The sequence below is a fragment of the Tenrec ecaudatus genome, chromosome 1, assembly GCF_050624435.1.
Source record: "Tenrec ecaudatus isolate mTenEca1 chromosome 1, mTenEca1.hap1, whole genome shotgun sequence".
NCBI lineage: Eukaryota > Metazoa > Chordata > Mammalia > Afrosoricida > Tenrecidae > Tenrec > Tenrec ecaudatus.
Genome location: NC_134530.1, coordinates 166,011,625 through 166,025,060, shown reverse-complemented (window position 1 = coordinate 166,025,060; position 13,436 = coordinate 166,011,625).

Below are 13,436 nucleotides of genomic sequence, written 5' to 3'. Positions count from 1 at the left end.
TTCATCACCCAAACCACGATAAAAAGGGGAAAAGGGAAATTCACGGATCAAGTTGGTTGCGGTTGTTAGGTGCCATGGAGTCAGCCCCAATCCACAGCGACTCTGAGGCAAGACAGTGCCTGGTCCGCCCTGCACCCTCCGCACAATGGCTCCTCCACTCACGGCCACCGTGTCAATGTCGCTCCTTGAAGGGACGCCTTCCTCCTTTCTGCTGCCCGTCTCCTTTACTGGTCTCCCCTGACCACATGGCGAAGTATGTGAGACAGGGCTCGGGCTGTACTTCTCCCAGGCAGATGTGTTTTGTTCCCTTGGCATTCCATGGTCCCCTTCCATGTTCTTTGCCAGTACCGTAATTCAGATGCAGGGATTCTCCTTCAGTCTTCCTTATTCAATGTCTACCTTTCATGTGCATCTGAGGACATTACAAATTCTATGGTTTGGGTGGGGCACATTTCCATCCTGAAAGTCATATCTTGTTTTCAACACGTTAAAGGGCCTTGTGCAGCAGATTGACCGAATGCAGTGTATCCTGCTCTCTTGACTGCTGCTTCCATGAGTACTGATTGTGGATCCAAGCAAGATAAACTCCTTGACAACTTCAGACATTTCTCCATTCATCATGCTGTGTGCACCGGTCCAGTTATGAGGACTGGGGTCTTCGTTACACTGACATGTAGCTTCTATTAAAGGCTGCATCCCTGATCTTCATCAGCAAGCACTTCAATTGCTCCTCACTTTCAGCCAGCAAGGTGTGTCATCTGCATATCGCAGGGTGTTAATACGCCTTCCTCCAATCCTGGTGCCACCTTCTTCATATAATCCACCTTCTCTGATGATTTGCTCAGGATGGAGATGGAATAAATACGGTGAGAGGACACATCCGTCATGCACACCTTTCCTGACTTTAGACCCTGCAGTAGGGCCGTGATCTGCTAGCCCAGTCAATCCATGGACAAGTTCTGCACGAGCGCAACGTTGTCTTCTGGCGTTCCCATTCTTCTCAAGCCTATCCATACTTTGCTATGATCCACACGGTCAACTGCCTTGGCACAGTCGGTAAATTCAAGTGGACATCTTTGTGGTGCTCTTGCTTTCACCCAAGGTCCATCTGACCTCAGCAATGCCATCCCTTGTTCTAAGTCTTCTGAATCCGGCCCGAACCTCTGGCAGCTCCCTGTCAATGTACTGCTGCAACCATTGTTGGATGATCTTCAGCAAAATTTCACTTTATCAGTGATATTGTTCTCTCATTTGAGCTATGTCCACTCATAGTGCGTTTGGAGTTCGTTCCACCAGGTCAGACTGTTAATCAAGCTTTCTATTTAGTGATTCTTTTGGGTCACCTCTCTTTGGAATGGGTACAAATATGGATCTCTTCCAGTTGTTTTCCAAATTTCCTGGCGTAGACAAGTTACAAGAGGGTGCGCCCCCCCCCCAAAAAAAAACAGAAAAAGTTCCCCTAGACAGAGCTTTCGTAGTACCCATTCTTCCCGCTAGCTGATCATCAAGCAACTTGCTCTGAGTTTGTGCACCCAGTGGCGTCACCTCAGAAGGTTCTCTCTGGTCACAGCGGATTTTTTCTTAAAAGCAGTTTCCCGCACACCTCGTTTTTTGTGATGGCCAATTTAAGAGAGCAGTGTGCGGCTGTGAAATTTTGTTTCCTGCTGGGGAAAGTTGCCACAGGAACTGTTGTGCTGTGGAACACAGCTCACAAGCACAGCTCCCTGGGAAAAGCTCAAGTGTACGAGTGGTTTTCTACTTTCAAAGAAAGTGCAATGTGATGAGGACAAACCTCATTCTGTCCGTCCATCCACTTCCCGAATGGACGAACGTGTCCACTCAGAGTGCATTTGGAGTTCAGCCCATTACGTCAGACTGTTAATCAAGCTTTCTAGGTAGAGGTTGTGAAAAGATTGCATAACAGTGTGTGACCAAAAAAGGGGCCTGATTTGTGGCAGACGGGGGGCTGCTTTTGCCACCATAACAATGCACCTGCTCACGCAGCCATCTCAGTGAGCCAGTTTTTGCCAAAAAAAAACATGCCTCTCTTGCCCCACACACTTGACTCACCTGACCTCGCTCCATGTGACTTCTTTTTGTTTCCTCAAACACAGAGGCACATGAATGGACAGTGACTTGAAGACATAGAAGAGATGAAGAAATAAACGAGTGAGGTGCTGGCAGCCATCCAAACAGATGAGTTTGAAAACTGTTTCCAAGAATGGACTCGCAGAGTCGTGGGCGACGCACCAACTTGTTGACACGCTTCAGTCCGCGTCCCACCAATTCCTGGAGCCTTGCTCTTGAACTTCCTTCAGTCCCGGTGGTCCTTGCTCAGATGCTGCCTCCTGAAATGGGGACTGTCTGTTAGTTCTGGTTGGTGCAGTGACTGGGTGTATTCTTTCCATCTTCTTTGGAAGCTTCCTGCAGTCGTCAACGTTGTTAGTACCCAGATAATCTGGAAATAAACAATTGAAACCGGAGTGGGGGGAAAATCATGTCCAGGGGACCGACAACAGTAGCTCCAAGAAGATGGGTCTGGCTCCTCGGGAGGAGGTGAGTGTATGTTAATGGACAGGAACGACTCAAGAAAGGAGAGTAAGGGGTCGCACAATTCAAGGAACGTGAGCAGTGCCACCGAACGGTACTCGTAGGAGCTGTTTGGTTGATGTATGTTTTGCTGTGAATATTCTCAGCAACAACAAAATAAATATATTTTAAAATCCATGATATTGTTAGGTAGCTAGCATGGGAACTGGGGTGTCCGTTGTGCATGCTCACAGGTTCGTTCGAGCTTCGGCCAGGAAGGGGCGGTACACCCAGGTGGGCGTTACACCTGGATTGGCCCATCTGGGCCAGGTGAATTCAATTCAGCCAATGGGGCCAGCCAGATCGTCGACCACACCTCCCAGCGGAGGCCCTGAAAAGCCAGAGTCCAGAGCCCTGGGACCCCTTCCACTTGTCAAGCTGCTCCTCAGAGGCCGTGCAGCAGTCTCCTCTGGCCTCAGGACCCCATGTGCAGGGGTGCAGGGCCCTGAGGGGCCTGTGTAAAACCTGAAGCTTCTGTCTTTTATAAACTCACTTGGATCACAAGCCAGGCTTCGGAGTGAATTCTCTCTTGCGCAAAGCCAAGGTCCCAGGTATTTTTCCAGCAAGAGCAAGAGAGCTAACAATATGGATTGGAACAGCCAACAGTGACACATCATGGGTAAGGGTAACCAGTATCCCTGCATGATTGATGTGGAAATGACCACATAGGAGCCTCGCATTCTGTGCAAACATTCACTGAAAGCACAGTGAGACTTGAGTTTTCCAAGGCCATGAGCTATCCGTCCATCATGCAAGTGGACAAAGTAACCTTGAAGTCCTCTTCCAGCTCTGACCCTTTGCCTACACGTAGGCATTTTTAAAAGGAGACGCTCTTCAAGTGAGGGACAGGGAGGCCTACGAGATGGAGGTCATTGATTTCAGAAGTTCTGTCTATTGCATTAGGGTTTAAATCCTGTGTTTACAGGGAAAGGCCTAAATCCGGGTTTTTTTTAGTCTTCAGTTAGATTGAGCCTCAGCTGAAGTCTTTCTGACCGGGGCCCAGCGATTTGATTGACCTTCTCGTCAGGCAGGTGTGTTAGATTGGGAGTTGCTATTTCCCTCCAGCCGGCTCAGGGAGGGACAGCCAGGCCTTAGGGACTGGCCTGAAGATGCCCTTGATGGCATCCGGGACAGGAGAGTCCCGTTGATCATCAGTCTTATCCAGGCTGCCTCCGTCCTGAACCAAGCCTGTCATTATTTCCATCTAGAATAGTGTGTACATCCCAATCACGGTCCCGTTCACGCTTCTGCAAGCCCGCCTGCGACTACCACACGTTCATCTGCCGCCTCATGCTTTGGTGACAGTTGCCCTGTGCTCCTGCCCTATCTAAGAGAGACGTCGCTAAGTCCTCGAACAGCGTCATGGTCTTGTGTTAAGGGTGTCCCTCATTTGGCTGAATTGTCTCAGCCTTGGTCTTGTCTAATCCTTAATAAGTGTGTCTCTAGAAACTACATAGGAATTTAGAATCCCTTTCACCCCTAGAGCACGCTATAACTCAACAATAAAAAGACAAACAACACACTTTTAACATGGGCAAAGAGCTTTCTCCCCAGAAAATATACAGGTGACCAACAAGCACATGAAGCACTACCTCAACATCATTCGTTGTTAAAAACTCCCTGCCTTCAAGTTGAATTGGACTCGTAATGACCCTTTAGGGCAAGGTCAAACTGCCCCTGTGGGTTTCCAAAACTGTAACTCTTTTTATCCAAAAAAATCATTTTATTGGGGGCTCATGCAACTCTTATCACAATCCATACATCCATCCATCGTGTCAAGCGCATTTTCAAAACTAACTCTTTACAGGAATAGAAAGCCTGGTCTTTCTCCTGCGGAACTGACCGGTGGTTTCAAATTGCTCACCTTGCAGTTAGTAGCTGGATGCCTAACCGCCAGGACTCCCCCCCTTAGTCATTAGGGAGATGTGAAGCCAAAGGACAAGCAAGCCACCCTGTAAGAGAGCTACAATTTAAACAGTCAAAAAGTGGGAAATAGCAAGTGTTGAGGAGAAGAGGGAGAAATAAGAACCTTCTAACGTTGTTGGTGGGATGGAAATACTGTAGCTTCTGTGGTTTCTCACAAAAGTTAGACATTGGACTAAACCATACAAGGGAACTCCCCCCAAATGGATAATTTTTCAAAGCAATGTATTTAATTTTTTTAAAACAAAACAGCCTTATTACCTTCAAAGTACTTTCCATTACACTTAATACATTGGTGAAATCTGCGATTCCATTCTTGGACATATTTTTCAAACTCATCTGTTTGGATGGCTGATAACACCTCCCTCATTTTTTGTTTTTTCCACTTCTTCAACATCATCGAATCGATGTCCCTTCGTGTCTCTCTTCATTCTTGGAAACAAAAAAGAAGACACATGGACTGAGCTCAGGTGAGTAAGGTGTGTGGGTCAAGAGAAAAAAGCTGTTTTTGGTGGGATTTTTTTGCCCCAAACTGGTACACTGAGATGGCTGCACACGCCAGCTCATCGTTGTGGCGGCAAAACCAATCCCCTGTCTGCCACAAATCAGGCCTTTTTTGTCACTCACTGTTACACAATCTTTTAAGAACCTCTAAAGAGAAAGCGCGATTGATTAACAGTCTGACCTGGTGGAAGAACTCCAAATGCACTATCCCCCTGACATAAAAAAACAACAACAACAACAAACATCATCTTGATTTGTGATTTCACTTGACGAGCTCTTTTGGGCAGAGGTGACCATAGAGTCTTCCACTGCTTGATTGATGTTTGCTCTCGGAGCCTTAAGTCCAGCACCCTGTCTCGCGACCTGTAATGACCTTGGGGGGGAAAGTCTGAGTCACTTCACAGCTGTTCTTTCAAAGCATGGCGTGTTTCCACTGGACACTCTTTTTCCTGGTCAGTCTGAACCCGAGGCACAAATTTCACAGTGACCTGCCTCATTCACAAATCTTCCATTAAAAGTCACAGAGCCCAGTTCCAAGAGAGTCCAGATCACTTCCCCGTATCTTCAGTGGTCCGTCGTGAATTTTGTCACATTTTCATTCATTCGGGAAGTTGTGGACGTCTGGAACAAGGTTTGTCATCAATTGACATTTCACTTTTTTTGAAACGAGAAAAACCACTGGTACACTTGAGTTTTCCCCATAGCACTGTCCTTGTAAGCTGTGGTCAACATCACAACAGTTTCTGTGGCATTTTTCCGGAGCTGTTCCCTCAAATAGGCCATCACAAAAAAACAAGGTTGGAGCAAAGTAGCTTTTACGAAAAAAAAAATTCACTGTGACCAAAGAGAGCGTCCCCAGGTGATGCCACTGGGTGCACTAACTCAGAGCAAGTAGCTCCATGCTCCGCCTAGCGGGAAAAATGTGTACTACGTTTTGGGAGGCGGTACTCCCTCACATGATTCAACCATTTCACTGCAGACTCCATGTCCATAAACTATGTAAACCGGTATGCAGGAAGCTGTACACAAATGTTCATAACAGCACTATTGATCAGTGAAAAATAGAAGCAACCCCAGTGCCTATCCACTAGTGAATGGGGAAACAAAGTGTGGTACATCCATACAGTGGAATAGTATTCAGTCATAGAAAGGAATCAAATACTGATAACTTACAACATGAAGGAACTTTCAGAACACGTGCTGAGTGAAGAAGCCAGACACAAAAGACTGCATAGCGTATGATTCTCTGTTACTAAATATCTTTGCTGCTCTTGTACGCCCTGTTGAAGAGGTTCTGATCCACAGCAAGCCTGTATGTGCAACAGAACCAGACATGGCTGGGCCCTGCACCATCCTCACAGTCGCCGTGTGTGAGCCGTGTTGCAGCCGCTGGGTCAGTCCATCTCATGGAGGGTCTCCAGCTTCTGTGCTGACTTTCTAGACTAGATAACATTTAGGAAATCACAGAAGGCGCTTGCCAGGGGTCTGGTGAAGGGAGTGGTAATTATTGCTTAATAGGTAAAGGCTTCCCCTAGGGTGATGAAAACTTTCTGAATCTAAACCATGATTGGTGCACAACCTCGTGAGTGTACTAAATGTCGCTCGTGGTAAAATGTAGGTTTTGTATATTTTACTAGAATGTTTTTATTGATGCGTATCTAGGGTGGGTCCCTTCCTGCGAACTCCAGATTTGCACTGACAACTGCTTCAAAATATGTCAGGAACATTTCAAACTTGGTGCGTGATGTTTAGTTTGATGTGGCCATAAACCAAACTCACTGCCATAGAGTTGGTTCTGACTCTGCGTGACTCTGTAGGACGGGTCGCCCTGCGGCTGCGGGTTTCTGAATTGGTCGCTCTTGACGGGAGTAGAAGCTGGGACTTCCTCCCAGGGACCGACTGGTGGTTTCAAATGGAAGTGCTTGTGCTTGTGGTTAGCAACCCGCAGCAGAGCCGCTGCCCTACCAGGGCTCCCGTATGTGGCTATGGGGGTAACCTGGCGTAGTGGTTATTACTGAACTGCTAACCGCAGGGTCGGCAGGTCGAACTCACCAGCACTCCTCGGTAGAGAGACGGGCTTTCTTCTCCCCTGGAGTCACAGTCTCGAAACTCACAGGAGCAGTTCTACCCTGTCCTGTAGGGTCGCTACCAGTCAGCACTGATGTCACGGCGGTGAGTTTGCGTACCAAATTATTCAATCCAACAATAATCTAGGTTTTGGTGTGAAAGCATTTTGTAGCTGTCGTGAGCATCTAGAATCAGTTGACTTTAAGTAAGAGATTTCCTTCACTGGTCTGAGTGGCTGTAAAAGGAAGAAAATACAACTGACCTACAAGTTCCTTTCAAACAAAGTAAAAGAGGCCCTGGTGGTGCCGTTGACTAAGTATTGGGCAGCTAACACCGAGGTGGGCAGTTCAAGCCCCTCGCTGCTCTAGGAGAAGGTTGAGGCTGTCTGCTCCTGTAAAGATTTACAGCCTTTCACACACACACACACACACACACACACACACACACACACACCACTACCATGACCCCAGTCCTACCTTTCACTGCGGCTAGGCAGGAGCATGTGCACAGGTACAGGTAAGAGATAAGAGCTCACAACACACGGAATCCAGGAACAGGAATGGGAGAAGCTGTACCAGGAGGGTAAAGGGAAGGTGGGGAAGGAGGAATCAATCTAAATGATCGACACATAACCCCCACCCCACCCCACCCCAGGGGGATGGACAACAGAAACCATGGGGGAAGGGAGACAGCAGTCGATGTACGATATGAAAATAATAATAATTTATAATTTATCAAGGGGGTCACAAGGGTAGTGGGGGATGGGAAAAAGGAGAGCTGATACCAAGGACTCAATAGAAAACAAATGTTTAGAAAATAATGATGGCAACATATGTACAAATATGCTTGATACAATTGACGTATGGATTGTTATAAGAGCTGTAGGAGCCCCCAATAAAATAATCTTTTAATTAAAAAAAAGATTTACATCCTCAGGAACCCTAAACAGGGTAACTGTGAGTCAGAATCGACTCAATGGCACTGGGTTTGTGGATAAATATATTTCTAAAAGTTTATGAAAAGTGGAATTTGAAGATAATGGAATTTTAACACATTAAAAGCCAATAAGATAATAAACATACGTTATCTAAATAAATAAGATGTGATCTAATGGGAAGTTATGATGAGCGTTTGAAACCCTGCCTCACACACGCACACACGCACAGCAGTTATGGGTGACACAGTGTCCCTCTGGGCAGTGGCTGACCGGAAGGACAGGGTCTCCTCCTCCCGTAAAGAGGTTCACTCGCAGAAACCCACAGAGGCATTCCTCTCCATCCTGTAGGCATGCTGAGTCAGCAAGGGTCACTGTGAGCCAGTAAGGAGCTTTAGAGGGTCGCTGTGAGTCAGCATCAACCTGGCAGTGGACGTTAGTATGTTAGAGATGGTTTCCTGTAGCTGGAAGTGTTTCCTTGTGGGAAACCAGCAAACCTCGCGCCCACAGATTCTCCCCTGACAGCTATGCTTCCTTAAAGTGAGCACATGGGTGATTCTGTCTGTCCCCACTGCGGCGCCCACCCCCCTCCTGCCTTCCCCCAATGCAGGCATTAGGTTTCCTCACCTGTGAGCTCAGGGACCTTAATGTAGATACCGCCCACCTTGTGATGTATGTAATTCCTGAATGTGCATGACTAATGGCTACCTATAAAAGTCCCTAAACAATAAAGATGCTCCCTCTCTGGCCCTCTCCGGTATCCTCTGGTCACCGCTCTCTCCTGCCCTCCCGACCTCCCACATCCTCACAGGGACCACCAAGAAAGGCTGAGGTGAGCGTGCGGCCATGGAATGAATGTGTCTGACTCCTTCATTTCTCTCTCTCTCTCTCCATCTCTCTTGTTCTCTATGACTTTACTGTAATCTTTACATATTATAGCTGTACAATTGCACCTACTAGACCCATGATCGTGTGAGGGGCTGGTTTCCCCCACATTTCTTTAATGGTTTTTATGCATAGAAAGGTACATATTAAGACAAACATTTGACTGCTGTTCTATATAAGCCATACCGAACTGTTGCAATTCCTGTTTATGTACAAGTTGGATTTGAAGATGGATTTAGGACCTGGGGACTGCCTGTGTATGAAAATGGCATGAACATCCACAGAAGGTACATAGCACACATAGGAAGGAAGCCAGCCTGACACCATCGCTGAAGACAAATGGGTGCATAAGCAAATGTGGTGAAGAAAGCTGATGGTGCCTGGCTATCAACAGATACAGCGTCTGGGGTCTTAACGGCTTGAAGATCAACAAGCGGTCATCTAGCTCAGAAGCAACCAAGCCCACATGGAAGAAGCACACCAGCCTGTGTGATCATGAGGTGTCGATGGGATCAGGTACCAGGCATGAAAGACCCAGAACAAAACCATACCCAATGTGAATGGGGGGCGGCATGAGTGGCGACCCAATGCCCATCTGTAGACAATTGAACCTCCCCTCCCAGAGGGGTGCAGGGAAGAGATGAGCCAGTCAGTATAACACAGATGAAACACAGAACTTTCCTCTAGCCCTTTGGAAGGGGACCAGCAAGGGAGGTTTCTCAACTCAAAACTGTGAATGGCGCAACTCACACGGGACGAGGAACATGGTGTTTGCACAACACCTAAAGCACATAGCACGTCCTCTTTCACCTTCGGCAACTCACAGCTCCACAGACCTCCTCGTTGCTGGCAGTGTGCCCACCATGCTTCACCCACTCGGCCGTTTAACACTTGATTACGAACTAGGTGCTGGTGCACTGAGTAGATGGCCGTGTTCATCTCAACACTTACCAGACCCCCCACTGCCCTGCCCTCCCTGGCATCGTCTGTCTACCCTTCTGGTCCTTAGATTCCCAAACTTACGGGGCCTACCACCCTCACGGTGACTCAGCGCCCCCTGGCAGCTAAAAGTGTCGGCACTGTAGCTGGCAAACCAGGGTAGTGTCAGGCCTTTGCAGGCCCGGGTCGTCCCGGCCGCACCCCGAGAAGGCGACGTCGCCGGGCAGGGAGCTTTCCACGCGAGCCCAGCTGAACCAAACCTGCGCACCCAGCACGGCTTTGAACGCACCCCGCCCCCCTCTCCGTGGGCGAGGACCCGCTGCTGCGAGCGAGCGCAGGTGGCGCGACCGTGCTGCGAAGTCTCCCAAATTCCCCTACCTGCTCCCCTCGTCCCAGCCCTGGCCACCGTCAGGGTGAGCACCAGGTGGTGGTTGTTGTTTAAATCATTTCACTGGGGGTTCATACAACTCTTATCACACAATCCATACATCCATCCATTGTATGAAGCACATCTGTACATTCGTTACCCTCATCATTCTCAAAACATTTGCTCTCCACCTAAGCCCCTGGCATCAGCTCCTCATTTTCCCCCCTCCCTCCATGTTCTCCCCTTCCTCATGAACCCTTGATAATTTATAAATTATTATTTTGTCGTATCTTACACTTTCTGACCTCTCCCTTCACCCACTTTTCTGTTGCCCATCCCCTAGGGAGGAGGTTATATGTAGAACCAAGGTTGTTTTTTAAAAATACTACTGTGTTTTCCCGAAAGTAAGACATCCCCCCAAAATAAGACCTGCTTACAGTTTTGCCTCCCGCTGAAATAGAAGGCATTCCCCCGAAAATAAGACTTCCCCAAACATAAGGCCTCCCCCATAATAAGGCCCCCCGAAGTTTCCATAACGCTGGACTCTGGACCGTAGCGGCGGGCACCGCCATGCAGCTCACTGTTGGCCGCAGCGCAGCCGGAGCAGACAGGAAGTGCGAGTAAAATGTACCATAGATTATGAGTAAATGTACCATAGATTGTTGTTCATGGAGACAATGATAGTAACAAGAAATTCTTGATACTGTAGGATTCACAGTTTGTCTGGTTATGCTGGTTTGTGATGACAACTAACAACCGTACCGTTTACAGGTAATGAATTTCCTTTTTTGTTGTTCAACAATAAACGTGTACCATATTCTTCTTCATGGAAAAATAAGATGTCCCCTGAAAATAAAACCTAGCGCACCTTTGGGAGTAAAAATTAATATAAGACACTGTCTTATTTTCAGGGGAACAGGATAGTGGTGGGTACAATAATCTTTCTGTGACAGACTGGTTCCACTCTACAAAGTAGCCTCCATGCTCCTGCTTGCTCTGAGGGGCTCCGCGGGTCGGGTGGGCACAGTGTTCTAGCGCACCTTTGACCCTCGCGTGCTTACCCATTCTCCACCGATGGGCGTGCGGCGGGGCTCTCAACCTTCCTGCCACCTGGGCCCTTTCACACAGCTCCTCATGTGGTGGTGACCCCCAACCATAACATGATTTCATGGCTACGTCATCACTGTCACTTTGCTGCTGTGACGAATCGTCATCTGATAGGAAGGCTGTGTTCTCATTGCTACAAACTGAACATCATTAAAGCATCGTGATGAATCACAAAAATGATATGCAATTCTATATTGAGAAATGTGTATGTCTAATGACAAGTAAATGAACGTCTATCTTGAAGCATGGTGTAGCACGGGTCACAGTCTTCACGCTGGGTGCTCGTACGTAGGTGGTGGAATCTGCATGTGGACGGACCCGCCTGGAGGAGCCGTGTTTCGGTTCCTAAGGTGTGCTTTCCAATGGTCTTAGATGATCCCTGTGAAAGGGTCGTTCGACAACCCCCCAAAAAGGGTCGTGACGCAGAGGTTGAGAACCGCTGGCGTAGCGGTTGTCTCCCTGGCTTTGTCATAATGGACACAGTGCTTCCGCAAGCGTGGGTGTGCCTATCGCAGGTACTGCATCTTCACAAGCAAGGTTTGGGCAACCCTGCACCGAACAAGCCCATCAGCTCCATTTCCCCATTTGACTTAATTCCCAATACTTCAGGCTTTCTAATTAAACAAAGAACACAGAATCTCGCTGGCAGTTGATTCTTGACTCTTCACAACCCCTGGGACCGAAGAGAACTGTCCTTCCAGGCTTCCAAAGCCGCCCGTCTTTATGGCTGGGAAGCCTCGTCTTTTCCCTGCGAAGAGGACCGTGCTCTTGAACTGCTGGGCTTATCGCTAGCGGCCTACACCACCAGGTCTCCCTTCCTTTAGAGACGACCTCAGAGTGCCCGCATCGTTTTCTTTGCTCTTTTCCCTCCTAGGAGGTTTGGGAAGGACAAAAAAGATGACAAGCCTAAGGAGCAGCAGCAACATGCCCGTGGCTAGACCCTCGTTCTGGAGTAGAGTTTGTTACGGTAATTTGTCCAGCTCAGTGTCCAATGCGTCTTAATCCAATCACCTTTGCGATGTGGGAGGCCGACTAGACCCTAAGCTCAGAAGCCCTGGTGCCCCAGTCAGTCACTGCCGTTGGGTGTGTTCTGATCACAGCGGCTCGATCGGACAGGCTCCCACGGACTCTGGGTTTTCCAGGCTGTAACTCTTTTTACTGCAGTTTCACTGGCGTAGAATTCACATAGCATCAACTTAACTTTTGTAAACATTAAAAACAACAACACACACTCACTGCCACGGAGCCAACGCCACTGCTGGCGACCCTACAGCGCAGGGTGGACCTGCCCCTGCGGGCCCCCCAGGCGTCACTCGCTACAGGAGTGTTTCCAGCTGCTGGCTGTGGGTCCCAGCCTAACTCCCGAACAGCCACGCCACCAGCGTTCTTTTTTTGTGTGATCCAAGTGGGTTTTTTGTTTTTTTAAATCATTTTATTGGGGGCTCATACACAACCCATACATACATCTATGTGTTAAGCACGTTTGTACATTAAAAAAATTTTTTTACATTTGTAAATTTGTTGCTATCATCATTCTCGAAACATTTTCTTTCTACTTGAGCTCTTGGTATCAGCTCCTCATTTTCCCCCTCCCTCCCCGCCCACCTCCGCCCTCATGAACCCTTGATAATTTATAAATTATTATTATTTTGTCATGTCTTACACTATCCAATGTCTCCCTTAACCCACTTTTCTGTTGCCTGTCCCCCAGGGAGAGGGTTATATGTAGATCATTGTAATCAGTTCCCCCTTTCTACCCCTCCTTCCCCTTACCCTCCTGGTATCGCTACTCTCATTATTGGTCCTGAAGGGATCATCTGTCCTGGATTCCCTGTGTTTCCAGTTCCTATCTGTACCAGTGTACATCCTCTGGTCTAGCCAGACTCATAAGGCAGAACTGGGATCATGATAGTGGAGGGGGAGGAAGCATTTAAGAACTAGAGGAACGTTGTATGTTTCATTGTTGCTACACTGCACCCTGACTCGCTCATCTCCCCCCACCCCAGATCTCGGGGCTCTTTTGTAAGTATTAGGAAGCAAAAAAAGCATGTGGGTCATCCTATTGTGATACTTGTTGCAACAGAACCTGCAATCGTCTGAGCCCTGCCTGCATATATCAAT